The following is a 23,115-nucleotide window of genomic DNA, read 5'->3' as shown; positions in this document are numbered from 1 at the left end:
CAGGCCACCCACCTGTCTGTGGCACTTCTGGGGGATTGTGGGGACTGTATGAGTCTGTGTCCCCACCCTCACTGGCTGGACACCTGTGCCAGGCTGGAGCTTTATGTGTCACCATCCCCTGTTCCGAGTTGCGTGAATGTTTATTTTCGTTACCTACTCTCATAAGCTTTCCTTTAAAAAAAAAAAAATTCAGAGACAGACTTTGAAGTCCCCTGGCCCCACCCTTTGTGGACCTAATGGTATTGCAGAAATTATGGCTTCAATTATGTGTAATAACTGGGGCTACTTTAAAAGTCATGTAAAGGTACAAGGTGGAGTGGCCATTTCAAGCGGTACATCATGATGGATTCTTCAGTGAATATTATCAGGCTTTCAACACATTTTCTCTTTTTATTTACTTTGGAGAATATAATGGGTGCTCAGAAGCTGTTGGAATTTAGTAACAGGAAGTCATCCTTAGGAGCTATTTAAGCAAGGGGACAGTTGGAGTAAATGTAAGTTATGAACACACACTTATTCCAAACCAGAGAAATAAAAGCATCAACTGTGCTGGGGTTGAAACTTGGTTGCTAGTGTGTCTTTCCTGCCCACAGTGACTGTGGCAGTGCTGTGGCCAGGAAATTCTGGAAAGAAGACTTGGTGCCAGTGGTAGTTTTTGCCTTCAGTGGTAGTTTTTGCCTTCAGCTCAAGTGACTATAGTCTTACTTGCAAATAGCTAGGTCTCCACCAGTGGGCCACAACATTGACATAGGACAAATGAGAAATGGCATAGGACAAATGAAAATTGGGTTTTTAACAATTATTATTTTTAATGGACACATTATGGTACATATCCATGGGATACAGTGTGATATTTCAATACACGTTTATCATGTGTAATTAGCAAATCAGGGTAATTAGCATGTCCGTCTTCTCAGACATTTATCATTTCTTAATACTGGGAATATTTAAAATCCTCTCTTCTAGCTGCTTGAAAATATACAATAAATTATAAACTACAGTCACCCTACAAGGCTATAGCACACTAAACCTCATTTTTACTATCTAGATGTAATTTTGTATCTATTAGCCAACCTCTCCCTTTCTGCCTTCCCGCCGCCCTTTCCTGTCTCTAGATTCCACTGTTCTCCCTTCAGAAGGTAGAATATCATTTTCCTCATAGAGACCTTTAACCCTCTTGGTTAGACTTCTTCTGAGGTATTTTTATTTTTATTTTATATTTTTGTAGCTAAATGGGATTGCTTTCTTGATTTCTTTTTCCACTGGCTCATTGTTAGTCTACAGAAATGCTACTGATTTTTATATGTTTATTTTGTATTCTGTAACTTTACTGAATTTGTTTATCGGTTCAAAGAGATTTTTGCTGGAGTCTCTCTCTTTTTTTTTTTTTTTTAATATATAAGAGCAAATTGTCTGAAAACAGACAATTAGAGTTCCTCCTTTCCACTTTGGGTGCCCTTGATTTCTTTCTCTTGCCTAACTGCTCTTGACTAGGACGTTCAGTGCTGTGTTGGATAGGAGTGGCACAAGTGGGCGTCCTTGTCTTGTTACAGGTGTCAGAGAAAAACTCTTAGTATTTCCCCATTCACCATTATGTTAGCTGTGGGTTTGTCACATATGGCCTTTATTGTTTTGAGGTGTGTTTCCTTCAGTGCCTAGTTTGTTGAGACTTTTTATCATGAAGCAGCGTTGAATTTTATCAAATACTTTTTCTGTATCTGTCGAAATGATGTGGTTTTTGTCCTTAATTCTGTTGATGTGATGTAGCGTGTTTATGGATTTGTGTTTGTTGAGCAATCCTTGCATCCTGGGATAAATCCCACTTGATCATGGTGTATAATCTTTTCTATTTACTGTTGGATTCAGTTTGTTAGTATTTTGTTGAGGATTTTTGCATCTGTGTTCATCAGGGGTATTGACCTATAGTTTTCTCTTTTTATTGTGTCCTTGTCTTATTTTGGTATCAGGGTAATGCTAGCCATGAAGAATGAACTTGGAAGAATTTCCTCCTCTTCAATATTTTTGGAATAGTATGAGAAGAATTGAAATAAAAATTTGTAGAATTCAGCTGTGAAGCCACCTAGTTCTGGGGTTTTCTTTGTTGGGAGATATTTTATTATTACATAGTCATACATGTTACTCATTATTGGTCTGTTTAGGATTTCCGTTTCTTCTTGGTTCCATCTTGGTAGGTTGTACATGTCCAGGAATTTATCCATTTCCTCTAGGTTTTCCAATCCGTTGACATACAGTTGTTAAAAATAGTCTCTAATGATCCCTTGTATTTCTGTGGTATCAAATGTAATTCTCCTTTTCTGTTTCTAATTTTATTTATTTGGGATTTCTTTTTTTTCCTTAGTGTAGCTAACGGTTTGTCTATTGTATTTATCTTTTCAAAAAACCAACACTTTTTTCTTCATCTTTTATATTTGTTAGTTTCCATATTATTTACTTCCTCTTCGATCTTTGTTATTTCTTTTCTTCTACCACTTGTGGATTTGATTTGTTCTTGCTCTTCTAGCTCATTGCAGTTCATTGTTAGGTTGTTTATTTTAAATCTGTTTTTTAAATGTAGGAGTTTATTGTTATAACCTTTCCTCTTAATACTGCTTTTGCTGTATACCAGAGGCTTTGATATGTTGTGTTTCTGTTTTCAATTATTTCAAGAAATTTTTAAATTTCCTTCTTAATTTCTTCATTGACCCATTGGCTATTCAAGAGCATATTGTTTAATTTCTATGTATTTATACAGTTTTGAAAGTTCTCCTTGTTGTTGATTTGTTTTTTGTTTGTTTGTTTATTAAACTTTATGTTCTAGGGTACATGTCCACAATGTGCAGGTTTGTTACATATGTATACATGTGCCAAGTTGGTGTGCTGCACCCATTAACTTGTCGTTTACATTAGGTGTATCTCATAGTGCTATCCTTCCCCCCTCCCCTCACCCCACAACAGGCCCCGGTGTGTGATGTTCCCCTTCCTGTGTCCAAGTGATCTCAGTGTTCATTTCCCACCTATGAGTCAGAACATGTGGTGTTTGGTTTTCTGTCCTCACGATAGTTTGCTAAGAATGATGGTTTCCAGCTGCATCCATGTCCCTACAAAGGACATGAACTCATCCTTTTTTATGGCTGCATAGTATGCCATGGTGTATATGTGCCACATTTTCTTAATCCAGTCTGTCATTGATGGACATTTGGGTTGGTTCCAAGTCTTTGCTATTGTGAATAGTGCCGCAATAAACATACGTGTGCATGTGTCTTTATAGCAGCATGATTTATAATCCTTTGGGTATATACCCAGTAATGGGATTGCTGGGTCAAATGGTATTTCTAGTTCTAGATCCTTGAGGAATGGCCACACAGTTTTCCACAATGGTTGAACTAGTTTACAGTCCCACCAACAGTGTAAAAGTGTTCCTATTTCTCCACATCCTCTCCAGCACCTGTTGTTTCCTGACTTTTTAATGATCGCCATTCTAATTGGTTTGAGGTGGTATCTCATTGTGGTTTTGATTTGCATTTCTCTGATGGCGAGTGATTATGAGCATTTTTTCATGTGTCTATTGGCTGCATAAATGTCTTCTTTTGAGAAGTATCTGTTCCTTGTTGTTGATTTATAGCTTTATTCTGTTACAGTCTGAGAATATCCTAGATGTTATTTCAATTTTTAAAAAATGTATTGAGACTTCTTTTGTAGCCTAGCGTGTGGTTGATTCTAGAAAATGTTCCATGTGCCGATGAGAAGAATGTGCATTCTGTATCTTTTGGATGAAATGTTCTGTAAATGTCTATTAGGTCCATTTGGTCTACACTGTACTTTCAACTTGATAATTTGTTGTTATTTTTGGTCTAGATGATCTCCAGTGCTGACAGTGGGGTTTTGAAGCCCCTACTATTTTTGTGTTGGTCTCTCTCTCTCTCTCTCTCTATATATATATATATATATGTACGTGTATATATATATGTACATATATATATATATTTGACATGGAGTTTTGCTCTTGTTGCCTAGGCTGGAGTGCAGAGGTGAAATCTCAACTCGTTGCAACCTCCACCTCCTGAGTTCAAGTGATTCTCCTGCCTCAGCCACCCGAGTAGCTGGGATTACAGGCATGTGCCACCATGCTGGGCTAATTTTTTGTATTAGTAGAGACAGGGTTTCACCATGTTGGCCAGGCTGGTCTTGAACTCCTGACCTCAGGTGATCCACCTGCCTCCACCCCCCCAAAGTGCTGGGATTACAGGTGTGAGGCACCGTGCCCGACCTCACTCTCTATTTAGATCTACTATATTTGCTTTATATATCTGGGTGTTTTGCTGTTGGGTGCACATATACTCGTAATTTTTATATCCTCTTGCTATGTTGATCTCTTTATTACATAATTACCTTTTTGTCTCCTTTTTACAGTTTTTGACTTAAATTGTGATTGGTCTGAAATAAATATATCTACTCTTGCTCACTTTTGAGTTCCATTAATGTGGAACATGTTTTTCCATCCCTTCACATTTAGTCTATGTGTGTCTTTACGGCTGAAGTGAGTTTTTTGTAGGCAGCATGTAGTTGGTTTTTCTTCTTTTAAATCCACTCAGCCCGTCTATATCTTTTCATTGGGAAGCTTGGGGTTATTTTGCTATTGATATCACAGTCCAGACATTAAGATTTTCTCACTTAAGTTATTTGTACACAAATTAATATGAAGAGGAAATAGAGTTATTCTTTTGTCTTTTAAAGATAGCGATGGATTATTATTTTGATTTCATGGAAGTGAGGGACTCACCATGCCTGTTGGAATTTTAGAATTTCTTTCCTGTTTTTAGGAACAGCAATGATCTGTAATGGATTCCTGGAATCACCCAGTGATGTCCTGAATATCTTAAAAGTTTCCTTTCATGTCTCACTTTCTATTTCTCCCCTAGTAGCCATGCACCCAGTGCAGGATATGGCCTTACATTTCCTTGGTTTCTTGATGATTTCATAGGTTTAGTGTTTGACACCGTTCGGATTCTGGATAAAATCAGCCCTTCTGGAAAGTGTGTAAATCAAACAAGGACTTTCTGGTGGCGTTATACAGGTTTCCCATGCCCCATGAGTAGAGGAATAGCTCCCTGGGGAAGGAGTATGGGCACATGATGGCAGGGAGCCATTCTTGGATGGTCCCATCGTTCTGCAAGAATTCTCATGCAGGGAGAAGAAGCACGTGGCGACTGAGCTGGTAGGGATTCTGCTGATGGTTTTAATCGTTATGATTTGCTCCTGAAAGGTGATGTGGGATGAAGTGAAATATTTAGAATGCTGACATTCCTTGAAACAAAGATATAGAAAAATCTTATAATTGCCGGGTGCCTTGTAGTTTTCACCTGCTCTCATGTGGATCCTTTTTCGTCCTTCTGAAATGCTTTCCCAGGAGAGAGCATTGTTCTCTTTATATAGACGAGGAGCCTGGGTTTCCAATGGTTAGGAATTCATCGCAGGCATTGGAATCTTTGGGAACATTTTCTATTCAAGTACAGACCACATGGCCTCTAAAGGCTGGCTCACTCTTTTTTTTTTTTTTTTTTTAGTTTGTTTGTTTTTTGAGATGGAATCTCGCTCTGTCACCCAGGCTGGAGTGCGGTGGACAGATCTCAGCTCACTGCAAGCTCTGCCTCCCGGGTTTACGCCATTCTCCTGCCTCAGTCTCCCGAGTAGCTGGGACTACAGGCACCTGCCACCTCGCCTGGCTAGTTTTTTGTATTTTTTTTTAGTAGAGAAGGAGTTTCACCGTGTTAGCCAGGATGATCTCGATCTCTTGACCTCATGATCCGCCCGTCTCGGCCTCCCAAAGTGCTGGAATTATAGGCTTGAGCCACAGCGCCCGGCTGGCTCACTCTTAACACCACGATTGGGGATCCAGCCTCACCTCTGGGGTGGGTGGCAGGAACTCCACAGCCATCCTGGGTGCTCTGGGGTGGGGTGGCTGAGCTGTGGCAGCCCCTCCCAGCTGAGCAGCAAGGCCAGGGAAAGCTCATTCCATTCCCCTTGGTTCTAACCAGGTAGAGGCTTACACTGCACATTTCCTTAGCTGGGAACATTTAGAACTTTACATTTAAAATCTAATCGGTGATCCAGGGGGTAGATACATGGGTACTCACTGTACAATTCCTACATTTTTTGTATATTTAAAATTTTTTTTATGTGTGTCATGGACGACAAAAGAAATGCAACCCCTTTGAATTAGCTTTTCTGTATAGCATCTTCTAGAATCAGGAGGCTGGCCAGGGTTTTGTTTCATCAGAAATCTTAATCTTTCTGGTCAAGAGACGGCATTATTAAATTCTTGGTTGTGTGGTTTCTGGGAAAGAAATATTCTAAACGAGTTCCAGGAATCACCTCTGTGACGTTTCTACAGGAAAAGTGACTACTCTTAAAGCTTCGCTGTCACTAGCAAGAATGATTGTGATGGTTTCTAAGCCGTCTCCAGACCATCTTTAGTTCTTTTATGCAGAGTGCTTTTATTCCAAGTGAAATGCCGTTCTGTTTAATGATGACCTCCAGTTACTACAGGGATTGCAGCCGCATTTGATGGACGTGAACCTGCTCATCTCTGGCTCCCCAGCTTCACCTCTGGGGTGGGTGGCAAGAGCTCCACAGCCATCCTGAGCGCTCTGGGGTGGGAAGTCCCTAGTGGGAGTGGACGGTGCATGGCCGGGACATTCCTGTCCCATCTTCCACACTGGTGTGTGCTCTCTCTGCCTTGTTTCCTCCCTTCGTGGGTCTGTGGCGTTTCCTCCCTTCGTGGGTCTGTGTCCTGTTTTCTCCGTGCGTGCCGCAGTGGCACATTTCCTCCATTCGTGTGTCTGCGGCCTGTTTTCTCCATGCGTGCCTCAGTGGCGCGTTTCCTCCCTTCGTGCGTCTGTGGTGTTTCCTCCCTTCGTGCGTCTGTGGTGTTTCCTCCCTTCGTGCCTCTCTGGCCTGTTTTCTCCATGCGTGCCTCTGTGGCGCGTTTCTTCCGTCCGTGCGTCAGTGCCGTTTCCTCTGTCCATGCGTCTGTGACATTTCTTCCGTCCATGCGTCTGTGGCGTTTTCTCCATGTGTGCGTCTGTGGCGCTTTTCCCCCCTCCGTGCGTCTGTGGCGCTTTTCTTCCCTCTGTGGGTCTGTGATCTGTTTCCTCCATCCATGAGTCTGTGGTGTTTTCTCCGTCTGTGGATCTGCGGCGTTTCCTCTGTGAGTCTGTGACCTATTTTCTCCGTCCACGCTGAAGGCCGTCGCTTCTCTCTAGTCACCACTTACTGATCGCTCCCTGTGTGCTGAGCCTGTGTCAGGTGTGTGGCGTGTGTCACCTGTGTGGCAGAGGTTTGCGTGACACACAAGGACTCACGCTTGGGGAGCCACAGTGATGGGGTCATAGCCACACAGCTCGGCCCTCGGTCTGAGGGTCTTGGTGCCCACCCAGCTCTTCCCGAAGCAGCCTCGGAGCGGATCCCAGCTCTGCTTTCTCTCCTCAAGGCACCTCATGAAGTAAATTAAGCAAATCTAAAGTAGGAAACAGTTGTGAAATGAGACCTAGTTTCAGGTGTGTATGGTCATTTCTCTTTACATGGTTACTTCGTATACCCCAAATGATATACTTTTCCACCTGGTATAACAATTAATTACCAGCCATTACTGGTACAAAATTCCATGAAGGGTATTTGAGGAGAGCATAGTCTCAAAACCATGCTTTATTTTCACAGCTGTGATTTGCATGATAAAACTGTCAGGACTGTGACTTTGTTATCTTATTTTTATTTTTAGACCCTTGAAAGGAAGTTATTTAGTGATTACTTATAATTATGAAAATAATCTAATGATTAGAGAACCTCATTAGAACAAGTATTATATTTTCTGTTCATTATGTAAATGAAATCATCTTAATCCAGGCCGACGTTGGCAGGAATGGTCACGTTTAAAATGGGTAAGATGTTCATGTGATGTGCAGACCTCCCTCATATCGTCTCTGGAACATTCCAGGACATCCATCTCAATTCTCACTTGTTGACACCCTACCTTGTTTTGTGATTATTCTTGTTTGCATCAGAATTTTGAATCCACATACCTGAGATGATACTTACGTATGCATGTACACGTGCATGTGTGTGCACGTGTGTATGCGTGTGTATGTGCGTGTATGCGTGTCCATGTGCACGTGTATATGCATCAATGTGTGTACATGTGTACGCGTGTATGTGTGTGTGCGTATATGCGCGTGTATGCATGCATGTGCGTATGTGCGCATGTATATGTATGTATGCACACATGTGTACATGTGCGTGTACGTGCATACACGTGTATGTGTGTGCGTGTACATGTGTAGGTATGTGTATGCATGTGTATGCATGTGTGTGCACACAGGTATAGCTTTCCCTTTCATACAGGCTGTGTTGAGTATTGCTGTTAGGCAGTGACAACTTTCCATTTCCTCAGTCAGAAAATGGGTAGCTCATCATTAATAAAGATGAGCATTCAATATCAGGAATCCCTGAAGACAATTGAAATTGTCATATTAAATAAATAAATTCCAAAACAAAGATAGTGTTCTGTACTATGTGTTCACATTGAACTTTCTTATAAAAATTGGTGTGGATGTTTCCCACTTATTGGAAATTACATGACTAGTTTAAGCCAAAACGTGGAATATTAATTCTGTCTTCAGATCACCTTTGCACATTTATGACTGATCTGTTCTGCTGTTCTGGAAGCTCTGAAAGCCACTCTGTCTTACCCTAGCTGGTGCCACGGTTGTGAGAATTCAGGGAAACAAGGTGTCTGCCAGTTTCAGTATTTTAGATCTCAAGCTGCCTCTTTTCTGCATCATAAACCAGTCTTAAAGAAAGACACAGTGTGACTTGCAGTGGATTATATCAGTTTTATTTTCTGTGGCTGAATCGTCACCCTACCTTGTGAATTAATGTTATTTTTCAGATCGTTTTCATAACACAGGGAGGTTCTCCAGTGTTGAGTGCAGGTTCAGTGAAAGCACTAACACTGTTACTACGGACTTAAACAGACTTGTTTTCCGAGGTGATAACCCTGGAGTCAGGCATTCAGTGTTCGCCCATCACTTCACTTGGTTCCGAGTTCTCGGTCCCCTCCGGCTCTCCTTCCCCTGAACCCTTCCTTCTGTCTTACCTTCTTTTTGACTCATAGGCCCTCGGCAGATGGTGTGTTGGGGGCAGGTGTCTGCTGTGAATCTTCGATAACCTTGGGAGAGAACTTTTTCTTTGGAGCAAGACCCCTCTCAATAAACTTTCAGTAGCCCGAGTATCATCTGTTGTGTGAACTATTTGTGGAAAATGTTCAGCATTTTTCCTTGGGTTTTGGCCGGTCTTTCTCCACCTGCCAGTTTCTTCTCAGTTTGCCGTGTCTGTACCCTCAGCAACCCCGTTCCAGCCCTGGTTACGTGTGAAGCAATTGAAGCAGAGCTCTGCAGATGAGAGAGTGTGTGTCGCCCCCCGAGTTCCCTTCCTGGCCTCTGAGTGTGGGTTGTGTTTTGTTCTGAGGGACGACTCTGAGGCTCCTGGCCCCTGTTTTGGAGCACCCCACACCAAAGTGGGTGTAAAATGAAAAATGGGTTTATGCTGTATTATTATAATTCATAGAGCAGATGATAAAAATGCTTGAATCTGAACAGCAGCTGAAAATGAGGACATGGCGCCAGTTTGGATGTTGGATGACCTTCTTGAGAAAACTTTCATCATACTTTAGAAACCGTGCGTGTGCTGTTTTCCATTTCATACTTAGAATGTGTACAGTGTGTGTTGTATGAATGCGTTGTATGAGTGTGTTGTGTTGTGTGTGAGTTGCATGGGTTGTATGTGTGTTGTATGTGCATATTGTGTTGAGTTGCATTTATTGTATATTTGAGTGTTGTGTGTTGTATGAGTGTGTTGTACGTGTATTTGTGAGTTGTATGTTTTGTATGTTGTATGAGTGTTGTGTATTGTATGAATGTTGTGTGTTGTGCATATGTGTATGTTGTATATGAGTTGCATGTATTGTGTGTATGTTGTGTGAGTGTTGTGTGTTGTATGAGTGTGTTGTACGTGTGTTTGTGAGTTGCATGTGTTGTGTGTTGTGTAAGTGTTGTGTGTTGTGAGTGCATTGTACATGTATTTGTGTTGAGTTGTATGTATTTTGTATGTTGTATGTGTTATATGTTGTGTGAGTGTGTTGTACGTGCATGTTGTGTTGTGCGTGAGTTCCATTTCTTGTATGTGTTGTATGAGTGTATTGTATGTGTATGTTGTGTTGTGAGTACGTGAATGTTGCGTTGAGTTGCGTGTGTTGTAGGTGCATGTTGTGTTGAACGTGAGTTGCATGTGTTGTACGTGAGCTGTATGAGTGTATTGTATGTGTATGTGGTGAGTTGCATGTATTGTGTCTATGTTGTGTGAGTGTTGTGTGTGCATGTTGTGTTGTGAGTTATGTGTGTTGTGTGTTGTATGAGTGTTGTGTGTTGTATGAGTGTGTTGCATGTGCATGTTGTTTGTGAGTTGTGTGTTGTGTGTGCTGTATGAGTGCATTGTACGTGCGTGTTGTGTTGTGAGTTACGTGTGCTGTATGTGTGTATGAGTGTGTTGTACGTACATGTTGTGTTGTGAGTTGCATGTATTGGTTATGTGTCGTATGAGTGTGTTATAAATGCATAGTGTGTTGTGAGTTGCATGTATTGGGTATGTGTTGTATAGGTTGTGTGTGTTTGTGTGCATTGTGTGTTGTCAGTGTTGTATACGCGCATTGTACATGCGTGTTGTGTTGTTTGTGAGTTGCATGTTGTCAGTGTGTACCGTGTGAGAGGCGGGGCATCCACATGACTGCTCCTCAGCGAGTCCTGCCTTGCAGCCCCTTCCGAGCTTGTAACTTCCCGAGTAGCCTAGAATCAGCAGCATGTTTGCCTCTGCCCCTCCCCAGGAGGCCTCAGCCAGGTCCTGCGCTCAGCCCGCCGCTGGGCGGTCTGCCTCTCTTGTCTCTCTTTTCTCTCTCGTTCTCCTGCGCCTCCTCCTTCTCAGAACCTGCATCCTTCCTCTGTGCTCCCTGGCACAACGTCCACACCTGGGACGTTGGAGTTCAGGCTCTCCCCGAAACTGTTTGCTCCTCTCTGAAGAGCGCCCCCCTTGACTGGCCGTGAGCAGCTGGAGTGGATTGCAGGGAAGGGAGGTGGGTGTCCCTGTAGAGATGCCGGGGTCTTACCTGGGGAGAACGGGCCTGCCCTCCTGCGGAAGGGGATGGGGCGGTAGGAGCCTCTCGTGGACAAGGGGCCCACCTCCTGCCCTCCTTCCCTCTATCCCAGTCTGTTGTGAGGGAGGGCGAGGCCCTAGGTGATTTCTATGCAGATCTTCAATTATCCAGGCTGTGAATCAAATACTTCTGTTTTTAAGATCAAAGGAAATCTCCTTTTCTTTGTCTGCCTTTTATTTTATTTTATTTTATTTTACTTTTTTTGAGAAGGAGTTGCTCAGGCTGGAGTGTGGTGGTGCGATTTTGGCTCACTGCAACCTCTACTTCCCGGGTTCAAGCGATTCTCCTGCCTCAGCCTCCTAAGTAGCTGGGATTACAGGTGCCCACCATCACATCCGGGTAATTTTTGCATTTTTAGTAGAGATGGGGTTTCACCATGTTGGCCAGGCTGGTCTCGAACTCCTGACCTCAAGTGATCCACTCACCTCGGCCTTCCAAGGGGTTGGGATTACAGGCGTGAGCCACTGCGCCCGGTCCGTCTGCCTCTTAGTTAGAACCTGTATATTTAATGTTTTAAATTTCACTTTTCCGGGTCAGAACAGTCGTGTTTCTTTTTCGTAGTGTTGCTATGAATGTCCTTTACGATTAAGAGACTGGGCTGGCTGCCCACTGGAGAATGGTATCACTGGGTCACGGTCACCATCTGCCCCAGCAGGGTCCAGAGTGTTTAGAGTCTTTCCTGGGTGTAGACACCCTTTTGTCTGACGTTCAGATAAAACCAATCACCATATTCAGTTAATCAAAGAGATCAGAGCTGGGAACGGTTAGTGCACATCCACCTCTCCCGAGAGTGTTCACGCCTCTTCCACGCGGGGCTAGGCTGCTGCTGAGTGTGATTCTACTGGCTGTGGGTGTGGCCTCTTTCCTCAACCACAGCCATCGCAGGCCTGCCATAGTTTTGATTCTTCTAGAAGAGAATAGGCAACACAAGAGAAACACGATATGTTAGATTTGAAACCTTTAAAAATTATTTCCTCAAACATTGTGTATATTTTTTGCCCATACCTAATTTGATAGCAATTTAGAAAAGATTAAAATGAAAAAAAAAATTCCCCTATATTAAGTCTTTGAAAGGCATCCAACTTAGTTTTCATACAATTATTGTCTCTTTGGAGTCGTACTTTATTGGTTTCAGTAATGTGTAACAAGTACAGCGGCATAAACAGATTTAGGAGCAAACAGCTGCTTCATGATTATAGTTCAGCTCGCGGGGCCCAGTTGTGGGAGTGCAGCCTGTGCCTGTCTGTGCTCCAATAGGGCTGGTCACCTTGAGCATCTGGGAGTGTCTGGGTAAGTGAGGTCTGGACAAGGCAGCATCCACACACCTGCGTAGTTCTCACTTTGTCCACGTCATCCGGCAATGCCACAAAATTATCAAGTAAGTGTTCTCCAAGCGCATATTCAGTTAGTGTTTGGAAAGTGCATAGGTAGCTCATACAGCACCTTCAGGAGGAGCTAGGAGCCCAGGAATGAGAGCAGGTGTGAGGCCTGTACTCTCTTTGCATAGATAAAATAAGCATGTGCATATCTGAGACCAGAAAGTTAGATTGAGGCCAGAATGTGGAAGTTCTTACCTGTCGGATACTAGGGAGCCACTGAGGGTTTCGGAGAGAATCGTGCCTCTGATGTGCGGCATGCCGTGGAGCCGGAGGGACAGAGCAGGCTCATGCAGGGCACTCCCCGTGGTGAGAGGAAGAGAGAAGGCAGCCAGTGAGCTGAGCGATTCGGTGCCTGGGTCAGGAGGGGAAGAGGGAGTGCAGGAGGGCGGATGAAGCTGCGAGTCTGCACCCGGAGGTCGGCGTTGCGCTTTGCTGGAAATCAGGAGGAGAAGCAAGTGTGGACCTGACTCGGAGATACTTAGAGACACCACTGCAAGCTGCGAGTTTGGAAATACAGGAGGAGGTTTGCGGAAAATCTGGAGCAGGGTGCATTTGGGAGCCTCTTACGTAGAAGTGCAGGTCAAGTAGCCAGAGTGTGAGGCGCGCATGTCTCGAGAGAGGAGGCCAAAGGAAAGCCCACATTTGGAAATGGAGGAAGGGTTGGAAGACCCAGAAAAGGTCCTGCTTAGAGTCCAGAGAAGAGCTGGATGGCGCAGTTCACTAAAGCCCAGAGCCGAGAGTTTCCAGGAGAAAGTCCCAAGCGTTGCTGAAAACCAGGGTGCAGGACTCCAGTTGGAGCCTGGGAGGGGAGCCTGGCGGCCCTGATCCCTGAGAGCAGCCAGAGCCTGGGGGTCTCGCGGAAGTAGGTGGGAAGTGCAGGAAGCAGATGGATATGATCCTTCAAGCCCTGGTGCTTCACACGGGCAGCCAGCCGTGGACCAAGACACAGCTGGAGAGGAGCCTGAACCCAGAGCGTCTCCAGGTGGAGGAGGGAGCCAGGAAGGGCAAAGGTACCTGGAAGAAAGGGGGCAGGCATGGAGCCACGTCCCCAGGGAGGCTGCAGTCTTCTTTCTCTGTTCATGAACTGATTGTTGGTTATTTTGAGTTCTCAAAGTCATCCACTCGATGTGGTCCAGAGAAAGTTCCCAGGGGTCTCAAGCCCGGAGCAGGCCTTGTGCTTTTCCGAACACTGTGCGTGTTGACTCAGGGTTACTGTCAATGGCTAATTCTAGCGTGTCTTTTGTTGAAGTCTGCAGAAGAGCCTCAACCAACACCAGCTTTTGAAGAACTTAGAAAACTTGTGTTCTTCTGATTCTGGGATTTTTGCCTGAAATGCCTCGTATATTTTTGGCTTAGGAGTTCTTAGCACTTGTGTTACGGCATTTGGAGCTCTGTATTTTTGTGATGTGCTAGCTAGTGAGGATGTTTAAAATTAGATTCCTAGAAATCAGGTTATAGGAGCTCTCGGCCACGCTACATGGTTTATGTTTTGACCCCTCATAGTGGATCGCGTTGCGGTGGCTATTCTTAGTATTTGTGGAACACCTGACTGGTGATGCTAGGAGAATGTGATTTGTTTTCTTTGTAAGTCTAAAGTCTAATGACCTTGTAGAGTCTTTATACCCGTCTCTTATAAATCAGCTTTAATGTACTTGAAAGTGTCCTCATTGTGCCCTTGAAAACCAGGCGCACATTTTAAGTCATCCTTTTAAAATCCTTTTCTCCAGCCTGTGCCCTTTGTCTGTTTTGTTTCCTTCACTGCAACATCATGAAACAGGGACAAGGGCTAGAATCTGTTTCATACACAGAGCTTGAAACAGGGACAAGGACTAGAATCTCCGTTTCATCCACAGAGCTGAACTGTGCTGAGCGACCTGCTTTGCCGACGTCTGTTTCTGTCGTGAGAGGGAGCCCAGGCCTCTTGACTTTTCCTTTTGTACATTTTCAAAAAGAATATTTTTTCCTCTCTCGGGTCCATTCCACTGTGAGATTCTCTCCTAAGGCTGTTTCTTTGCCTTCCATTTTGACAACTATGATTTAGTTTCCGAGATGATGAAAGGGCAGTGAAAAGGCCTGGGAAAGAGAAAGCAGGAAGGGAAGGAATTATCTCATGATTTTCGTCAGAAGGAAATCACTCAGACAGAAATGCTATTACAAGTGGGTCAGATCCCACGAAGTGAGATTGAATAAGTGGCATCGTATCACACAACTCTGTTTCACATTCTTGCTGTTGCCAGGAGTAACGAAAAGAACGAGTATATTCATTCTGACGTCAAATATATATCTTTGCTGACTCTGACTATAATTAGCAGAATTCGTTCAGTTAAAGTTTGAGAAAACCTTTACAGAAGAGGGTCTTCGTGCACGTGTGCCTATTTCTATTTGTATGTTCACATGTATTTGAGTATAAATGTGTGTGTGCCGTGTGTGAGACCTCATTATTTGAAATCAAGAAATGTGCAGTAGAGCTTATTAATTACGAGAAGGTACATTTGGGGGATAAACCACTTTGTTTAGAATTGAATAATGGAGTCCTTGAGGGGTGTATATATGTATGTGTGTTTGCATTTATGTGTATGAAAATGTGTATTGCATGTATACGTGTTGTGCATGTATGTGTGCCTTTGTGTGTAATGTACACGTGCATGCATGTGTATATGTGTGCATGTGTATCTGTGTTGCATGTATGTGTGTGCATGTGTTACATGTTTAGGCATGACAGTGCACATATGTGGAAATATGCATACATGGATGCTCGTGTGTGTATAGTTATACATGTCTATTTGTGCATGTTATGTCCATGCATTTACATATGTATGTGTGTGTCAGAATGTATATGCATGAATGTGTATGTATATGCATGTGTGTTTGAATGTTGTGTGTGCATGTATGTGTTATGTGTTGGTATTATGTGATTATGTGAATGTGTGTGCATGTGTGTATGTATGTATTGCATGTAGGTGTGCGTGTTCATATGTGTGTGTGTGTGTGTGTGTGATATGTGTCTGTGCATGCATGCATGTGCACATTTGATTTGTGAGTCCTCTCTGGGAGGGCCATCTTCCTGGAGACAGTGCATGGGATCCTCCGCTGTCCTCTCAGGGAGAGAGACATTGTGAAGATTCGAGCCATTAGGTAAACATGCCTGATGTTGTATAAAATATATATTTACATATACCACTGGGGTTAAATATATGTTAAATGGGTGCAAAGCTGTTATATTGCATTAAAAGTCATGTTAATACTTCCTTGTTAAAGGCTCTGTGAGTGACTTCCTGTACATGGGGCATAATACACCACACAGAATTACAGCGGGTCAATGGTATTTGCCAGGAGGTCTGGCTTATGATTGGTATTTCTAGTTGCAGACATGCAGGTTGAGCTTTTCTGGACTTGGAGGACGGTCATTGACTCTGCCCACTGAATGATACCAGCGTCTCTGCTGCTTCCTTGTTCTGCCGGCTTCATCCAGAGCTGGGACAGCTGCTCTCAGATGCATTGTACTTTTCTCTCCATAAAAATCTGCAGCATTTGTTAGCAGTCCAGTAGCAGACCGAGTGGCAGGTCCAGGGGCAGGTCCAGGGGCAGGTCCAGCGTCAGGTCTAGCGTCAGGTCAGGGGCAGGTCCAGTATCAGGTCCAGCGGCAGTTCCAGCCAACTTTCCACATGGCCCAGGTGAAAATGTACCCCCTCCCTTCCATTTTTCACAGCAATAGTTATTAGTAGAGCCTACTGCCATTTCTTCTTGAGTTCCTCACAGTGGATGGTAAGCATTTGCTTTATTAAAGCAAAGTTCCATGCTCTTCGTGCTAAGTCTCCTCTGCCTTTCTGCGAGAGGCTAGAATTGGGATCGACCCTCAGCTGTGCCAGAGCCTTGATACTTGTCTCAGTTCTGGAATCTACTCTTTCCTTGTTGCCTTCCATCCACCGACAGCCATCTGTCTTCCTGTCACTCCTTCAACACGGAGTCCAGGAGTGTGCACACAGGTGAGCCTGTGTGGATGCTGGTTTCGTAGGATCTTATCTGGACCTTAGTCATCTTTTCACTAGGAAACCAGACACTGCAAAGGACTTACAGGAAAGCCCAAAGAAGCCATATCAATGGAATCATAGAGACAGAATTCTATAACCATAGGAAATGGCATTGATTATCATGAAATGTGCATTTATGTGAGGCATAGTAAAACATCACATTTCTTACGGGGTAAGAGCTTGGGAAAGAGATTATGAAAGTATAACTGGCTCTACTCTTGTATCGTGGAGGATGGTAAAGTGATGCAAGATTATTGTATAGAATGGAACCAACTGAATAGAATTATGGAGAGTAGCGCAGGATGGAACAAATAGTATAATGTTATATAGGGTAGCATAGAACAGAAGAAACATTGTAACATTATGTAGTATAGTATACAATAGGACAAATAGTATTGCATGGTCTAGAATAGAACGAGTGGGATAGTATTGCAGAGTATACAGTTGAACTAATGGCGTAGTATTGCATAGCATAATATAGTCTAGATTAGAACACACAGCATAGTATTAATATTACATAGTGTGGTGTGGAATAGTAGAGTCGCATGGCACAGAACAGAGAGGATAGTGTTCTGTAGCACTGATGCAGGAGTTTTGCTCTTTAGCTCGGCTGAGTCCAGGTTCTTTTCTCATGACCAGGAAGAAACAGGCACGCGGACATCGAAGAGTGCGTGCAGTGGAACTTATTAAGCTAAAAGGAAAGCTCTCGGCGAAAACAGGGGTGCTGAGAGCAGGTTGCTTGTTGCCGCCTTCCCAGTTGACTACAAGTGCTTTTATATAGAAGCTGATGGGGCTGGGCTCCCTGTCTGTGTAAGGAGCGATTTTCTGGTGGCTCCACCCCATTCCCCCTTGCGCATGGGGGCCCTTAGTCTGCTGTGAGCATGTTTAGGCAAGCCCCCTATCTGCACAAAACTGGAGGCTGGAGGCTGGAGGCTCTCTGAGACCCTTTCCTTACTTTCTGCCTAAGGCAAGCTGGCTAACTCCTTTCCGTATAGAAGAAAATAGTATAGAATAGAACAGATAGTACAGTATTATATAGTATAGAATGAAACTGTTGTATTCTATCGTAGAGAATGGAATAGTATAGAATAGAACAAACAGATCGTACTAGTGTAGTATAGAATAGTAGCCTCGTGCAGCACGGAGCAGTGTTGTGTTCCCTATGTACAGAGCGTAACCACCAGGAGAGCGTTCTTCAGTGAGGCATCACTGGCCCTTCATATTTCCTTGGTTTTCTGGAAATGAGGACAGGGAGATAAGGGAGAGGGAGGAGGTTGGCTTTCTTACTTTCAAGGTGCTCATTACTTCTTGGGGATCATTTGATGATGCCCTTTGGTAGTGTTCTGTGAAGCAGTCTATGGACTCTGTAGGGTGAAATGTGGAGCAGTCTGTGGACTCTGTGTAGGGTGAAATGTGGAGCAGTCTGTGGACTCTGTGTAGGGTGAAATGTGAAGCAGTCTGTGGAGTCTGTGTAGGGTGAAATGTGAAGCAGTCTGTGGACTCTGTGTAGGGTGAAATGTGAAGCAGTCTGTGGACTCTGTAGGGTGAAATGTGGAGCAGTCTGTGGAGTCTGTGTAGGGTGAAATGTGAAACAGTCTGTGGACTCTGTGTAGGGTGAAATGTGAAGCAGTCTGTGGAGTCTGTGTAGGGTGAAATGTGGAGCAGTCTGTGGACTCTGTGTAGGGTGAAATGTGGAGCAGTCTGTGGACTCTGTGTAGGGTGAAATGTGGAGCAGTCTGTGGACTCTGTGTAGGGTGAAATGTGGAGCAGTCTGTGGAGTCTGTGTAGGGTGAAATGTGGAGCAGTCTGTGGACTCTCTGTAGCATGAAATGAGGTGTTTTATGTAAACAGTTGTCTCGTGCCTGGCACATGGCAGAGCCTCCGTGGATCTTGCTGTTGTGAACTTTCTGATAACTTCTCTACAGTGCCCTCCACACCATAAATACTATGCATTGTGGGTAGTCCGGGCCTTTTCAAAGGCTGGGTTTCATTTTATCAAAATTGGAAAGCCCTGCATATTTGGAGTGGCCAGATCATCCTGCACTTAAATGACTTCACCTGTCCAGCTGGGTACAGCTGGCTTTTCTGTCTTTTCTCCGTTTCTTTCATCTGGCAGTCTCTTCAGGGAAACCTTGACTTTGTTGTCAGGAAAACACTGATTAGCGAGAGATCAGATAGCAGCTGTGAAGAATGAAAGCCACACTAGTGCCTGATGAGGAGAGATGCGCCTCCCTGCGAGCTGCCAAGGTTTATGGAGTGGAATTCCCTGACGCCACTGCCCTCACTGCCTGCACCTGCGTCTGCTGTGGGTTCATTTCCTTATTGGACTTGGCTGGGGACCGCCTAAGGGGTGGATGGGTCAGGACTGGGTAATCTGGGGAAGGTGTGCGCAGCATTCCTGTTTGTAGTCTGTGTCCCTGTTGGAAGAGATGCTTTTAGTGCATCCGTTAATCCAGACGTGATTAGCAAGCGGTGTCTCTCCCAGGTGAGAGTTGGTGCATCTCTGCTGAGCCACTTCTGACTTCATCCTTTTTCAAGTCTGTTACAAAGAGAACTTTGGTTTCTCAAGCCTTAAGAATTAATGTCAAAGAGCAGTTTAGTGTTCTTTTTGAGTTTCCAGCCTGGCTGTGGATGATTCGTGAGTCCTTGGTGGTTAGGGCCACAGCACAATCGGTGGGCCGTCTGTTCCCCACCCTGGTGGATACTTTCTCACCCAAAGAAATGTATTCTGTTAACATGTCTCAATTAGAATATTTTAGTAGGAGACAGAGTTATGGTTCTTGTTTTAATTTGTAATAGATGATTACTGTAGCAGGATCAAGGTTGAGACTTGCAGTGTAGCTCATGGAAAACATTGATTAGAAACACCCAAAATATATCACCAGCTTTGTTGCTGCAGCTCCAAGGGACTAGGAATGCATATACATATTTTTCTTTTGTTATTATTTATTATTTTTATTTTTGAGACAGACTCTTGCTCTGTCACCCAGGCTGGATTGCAGTGGCATGATCTCAGCTCACTGCTACCTCTGCTTCCAGAGTTCAAGAGAATCTTGTGTCTCAGCCTCCTGAGTAGCTGGGATTACAGGTGCCTGCCACCATGCTCAGCTAATTTTTGTATTTTTAGTAGAGACGGGGGTCTCACCGTGTTGGCCAGGCTGGTCTTGAACTCCTGACCTCAAGTGATCTGCCCACCTTGGCCTCCCAAAGTGCTGGCATTACAGGCATGAGCCACTGTGCCTGGCCGCCATGACCATTTTAAATGTGGCACTGAATATCTGCCTTTTTTTTTTTTTTTAAGAAGTGCAGATGTTACCCCTCACACCTCTATTCTGGGGCTGGCCTGGGCTGGCCAGCAGGGTTCCCAGGCTCGAGGCCATGTCTGAAGTGTTGTTGGACAATGTGGATCTGTGACCATTGGTCTTTGGGGACGTGGGGCACCCCGAGACACCCACAGTCTTGCAAGGGTTTACGGCTCTGTGTGTGGCTGCTGTGAGGCAGCTTTGGGTGGGGAGGAAGGAGAGCAGAGCCCATCTGTCCTGGTGTGGAAAATGCCCAAGAAAGTAAAGAAATGGTACAAAAAAATCATCATCTGCCCTGGTGCCATTTCTGTTAAAAAAAAAAAAAAAAGAAAGAAAAATTCACTCTGAATGTGGTTCTGTGCTTGAGGAGGATAGAAAACACCTGGAAAGACGCACAAAGTGTTCTTACGGGGTCAGCGCCGGGAAGTGGGATGGGAGGCTTGGGAGTGTGTGGAAAGGAGGACGTGGCATATTTTATTCTAGTCTATTTGGTAGAGCGAGTGACGAAAGTGAAGCTTGAGTGATCCGAACAGCTCGGCCTGGCCATGGGTAGATCCCAGCGTGTCCCACCTCCCGCCTCCAGCTGCAGCTCTATTTCTCAGACACAGATGAGACAGGTGACCTGAGGCTGTGGGTGGAGGAGGGGCAGCTCGGTGTCCCCAGCACGTGACTGTCCAGGCTGCTCTTGGGCCAGCCTGAGGGAAGGGGCGGAGGAGAGCTGGGAGGGTGCACAGTGCGTCCCCCTCCCCCGCCCTGGTACTGAGGTGAGCCCAGGCTGCTGTCAGGATGGAGGAAGATGCCCTCAGGACGGAGGAAGAGGCCGGTGGAGTTTGGTCAGCAGCCAGTGTGGTCTTTCCCACAGGGGATACGCAGTGCGCCAACTCGCAGGAAAAAACTCTGCTTTAGTTTTTAAATTTTGCTCATTCTGTTTATCGTGCTGGTCATGAAGATCTGGATATTGTTGGTAGGAATCAGTGTCAATTGCATACAGTTGACTCTTGTCCAACACAAGCTTGAGCTTTGCGGGTCAACTTATAGGTGGATTTTTTCAACCAAACTCAGGGAGAAAATACAGTGTTCTGCTACATGAAATGAATGTCGGAGGGCTGATTCTTTGTACACGCAGAAAATACAGTGTTCCTGCCATGTGAAACGCGTGTCGGAGGGCCGACTCTTTGTACACGCAGGTTCAGCAGGTCCACCTGTGCGGCTTGAATGTGCCTGGATTTGGTGTTCATGGGGTCCTGGAACCGACTTCCTGAGTCCAGCGAGGCTGGCCCCGGGATCGACTCCTTGAGGACAGCGAGGCTGGCCCTGGGACCGGCTCCCTGAGGACAGCGAGGCTGTTTCTAGTAGCAGGTGGTTTATTTTGTGTTTTCCCCCTGGCTCCACACCCCGTTTTCAGAGACACGGCTGTCACATGGGGACCAGCTGGGGCAGGGGAAGAGTGGAGGGCACCTGGTAGAAGTGGCCATGGGCTCTCTTAGGAACGATAACCGTGGCACCTACCGTAGATGAAGATGTTGTTGGTCTGCACTCTTCTTGTGTTGGTCTGGGGCATGCAGTGGCCGTGGGCTGGTGTGGTCCACAGCCCCAGTCCGGGGCATGCAGTGGCTTTGCGCTGGTGTGGTCCACAGCCCCGGGCTCCGTGGTCCCTGACCCTGAAATCCCATCCGGTGCTGTATCACCTTGGGCAAGCTGTCTCCTGAGGGGAAGGGAACAGGGAACAGCCCTCCCCGCATGGCCTCCCCAGCACCACCCACTCCCAGGACCTCCAGTGTTGACCCTGCTGGGGGTTCCTCTCTCCCGGGGGGACCTTGTCCCAACAAGAGGACTCCATGGGCTGCAGGAGGTGTCGAGCTATTTTCTCTCCTGGAACTGGGTTGCTGGCAGCTCCCAGAGGCAGGAGGAAAGGCTCAGAAGTGCCTTCATAATAAGGAGTTGTTGATGTGAACTTTGGACAGCAAACACTGCTTACATTTCCTTTTCCGTTTTGATGCGTTAATGGTGTGCGGCAACACCGTGACACACGGGGATGCGGGTGATGGGTGACCCCTCCGCAAGGGGGCCATGCACCTGTTTGATAATAAGAAGGTATGCTTCTCTTACTGCAAATAAAACTTTTAATGGTTTTCTGCCAGAAAGACCCTGTCCTTTATGTAGGATACATAGAGGATCATTTGGCAAAGGATTGGGGATTTGGGGTTAAACTAAAAACAAATTAATTTCATTTTACAACACTCTGAACCCATTTGAGTTAATTATTCATTGAGAATTTGAATAGCACACACTGTTCTGACTTCCAATTTCCCCCTAATGAACGGCATTTGCTGTAATATGACAAAACCCTGAGTCTTAGAATTACTGGGTAATGTGGAAAAAGTCAAAGTTGGTTCTCTGTTGTTTTGCTTTAAGGAAATTATATTATTTTGCAGCCACTTAGTTTTCTCCTTTCCAATAAGAAAAATTGCTTTCTTACTACCTGAAAATTCATGAAGGTCAAGGGGACATAGGCTGCAGTGCATTAAAAGCCACCATCAAATGTGGACGTGGACCGAGTTTTCCCCTGTTCTCTCCCACCATCAAATGTGGATGTGGACTCAGTTTCCCCCTGGTCTCGCCCATCATCAAATGTGGACGTTGACCCAGTTTCCCCGTGTTCTCGCCCATCATCAAATGTGGACGTGGACCCAGTTTCCCCCGTTCTCTCCCACCATCAAATGTGGACGTGGACCCAGCTTCCCCCTGTTCTGGCTAACCATCAAATGTGGACTTGGACACACTTTCCCTCTGTTCTTGCCCACCATCAAATGTGGACACGGATTCAGTTTCCCTCTGTTCTTGCCCACCATCAAATATAGATGTGGACCTAGTTACCTTCTGTTCTCACTCACCATCAAATGTGGATGTAGACTCAATTTCCTTCTGTTCTCGCCCACCATCAAATGTGGACATGGACTCAGTTTCCCTCTCTTCGTGCCTACCTTGCCACCATGGCTCATTTCACAATCACTCAGGAAAGGAAGAAACATTATTTTTAATAGGCATGAAGGCAGTTGTTTTTAACGTAAGGAGCAGGACATAATTCCAGCAATGGAAATTACCAGCTGAGTGGGTCTGTGTGAGGTTTGGAAGAAAAAAAG

At 44.9% G+C, this 23,115-nt stretch overlaps 1 long non-coding RNA gene and 1 pseudogene across 1 annotated transcript in view; one reads left to right on the top strand and one right to left on the bottom strand.

Moving 5' to 3' along the window:
- The window catches only part of LOC135970051 (uncharacterized), a 121,691-nt gene that overhangs the window by 6,528 nt on the left and 92,048 nt on the right, over positions 1 to 23,115 (top strand). The window lies entirely within an intron of this gene.
- Positions 11,545 to 21,852, bottom strand: LOC135969824 (uncharacterized; annotated as a pseudogene).

The sequence above is a fragment of the Macaca fascicularis genome, chromosome 3 (genome assembly GCF_037993035.2).
Source record: "Macaca fascicularis isolate 582-1 chromosome 3, T2T-MFA8v1.1".
Taxonomy (NCBI): Eukaryota; Metazoa; Chordata; class Mammalia; order Primates; family Cercopithecidae; genus Macaca; species Macaca fascicularis.
The sequence above is the reverse complement of the archived record's forward strand: the minus strand, read 5'-3'. Positions and strand labels throughout refer to the sequence as shown.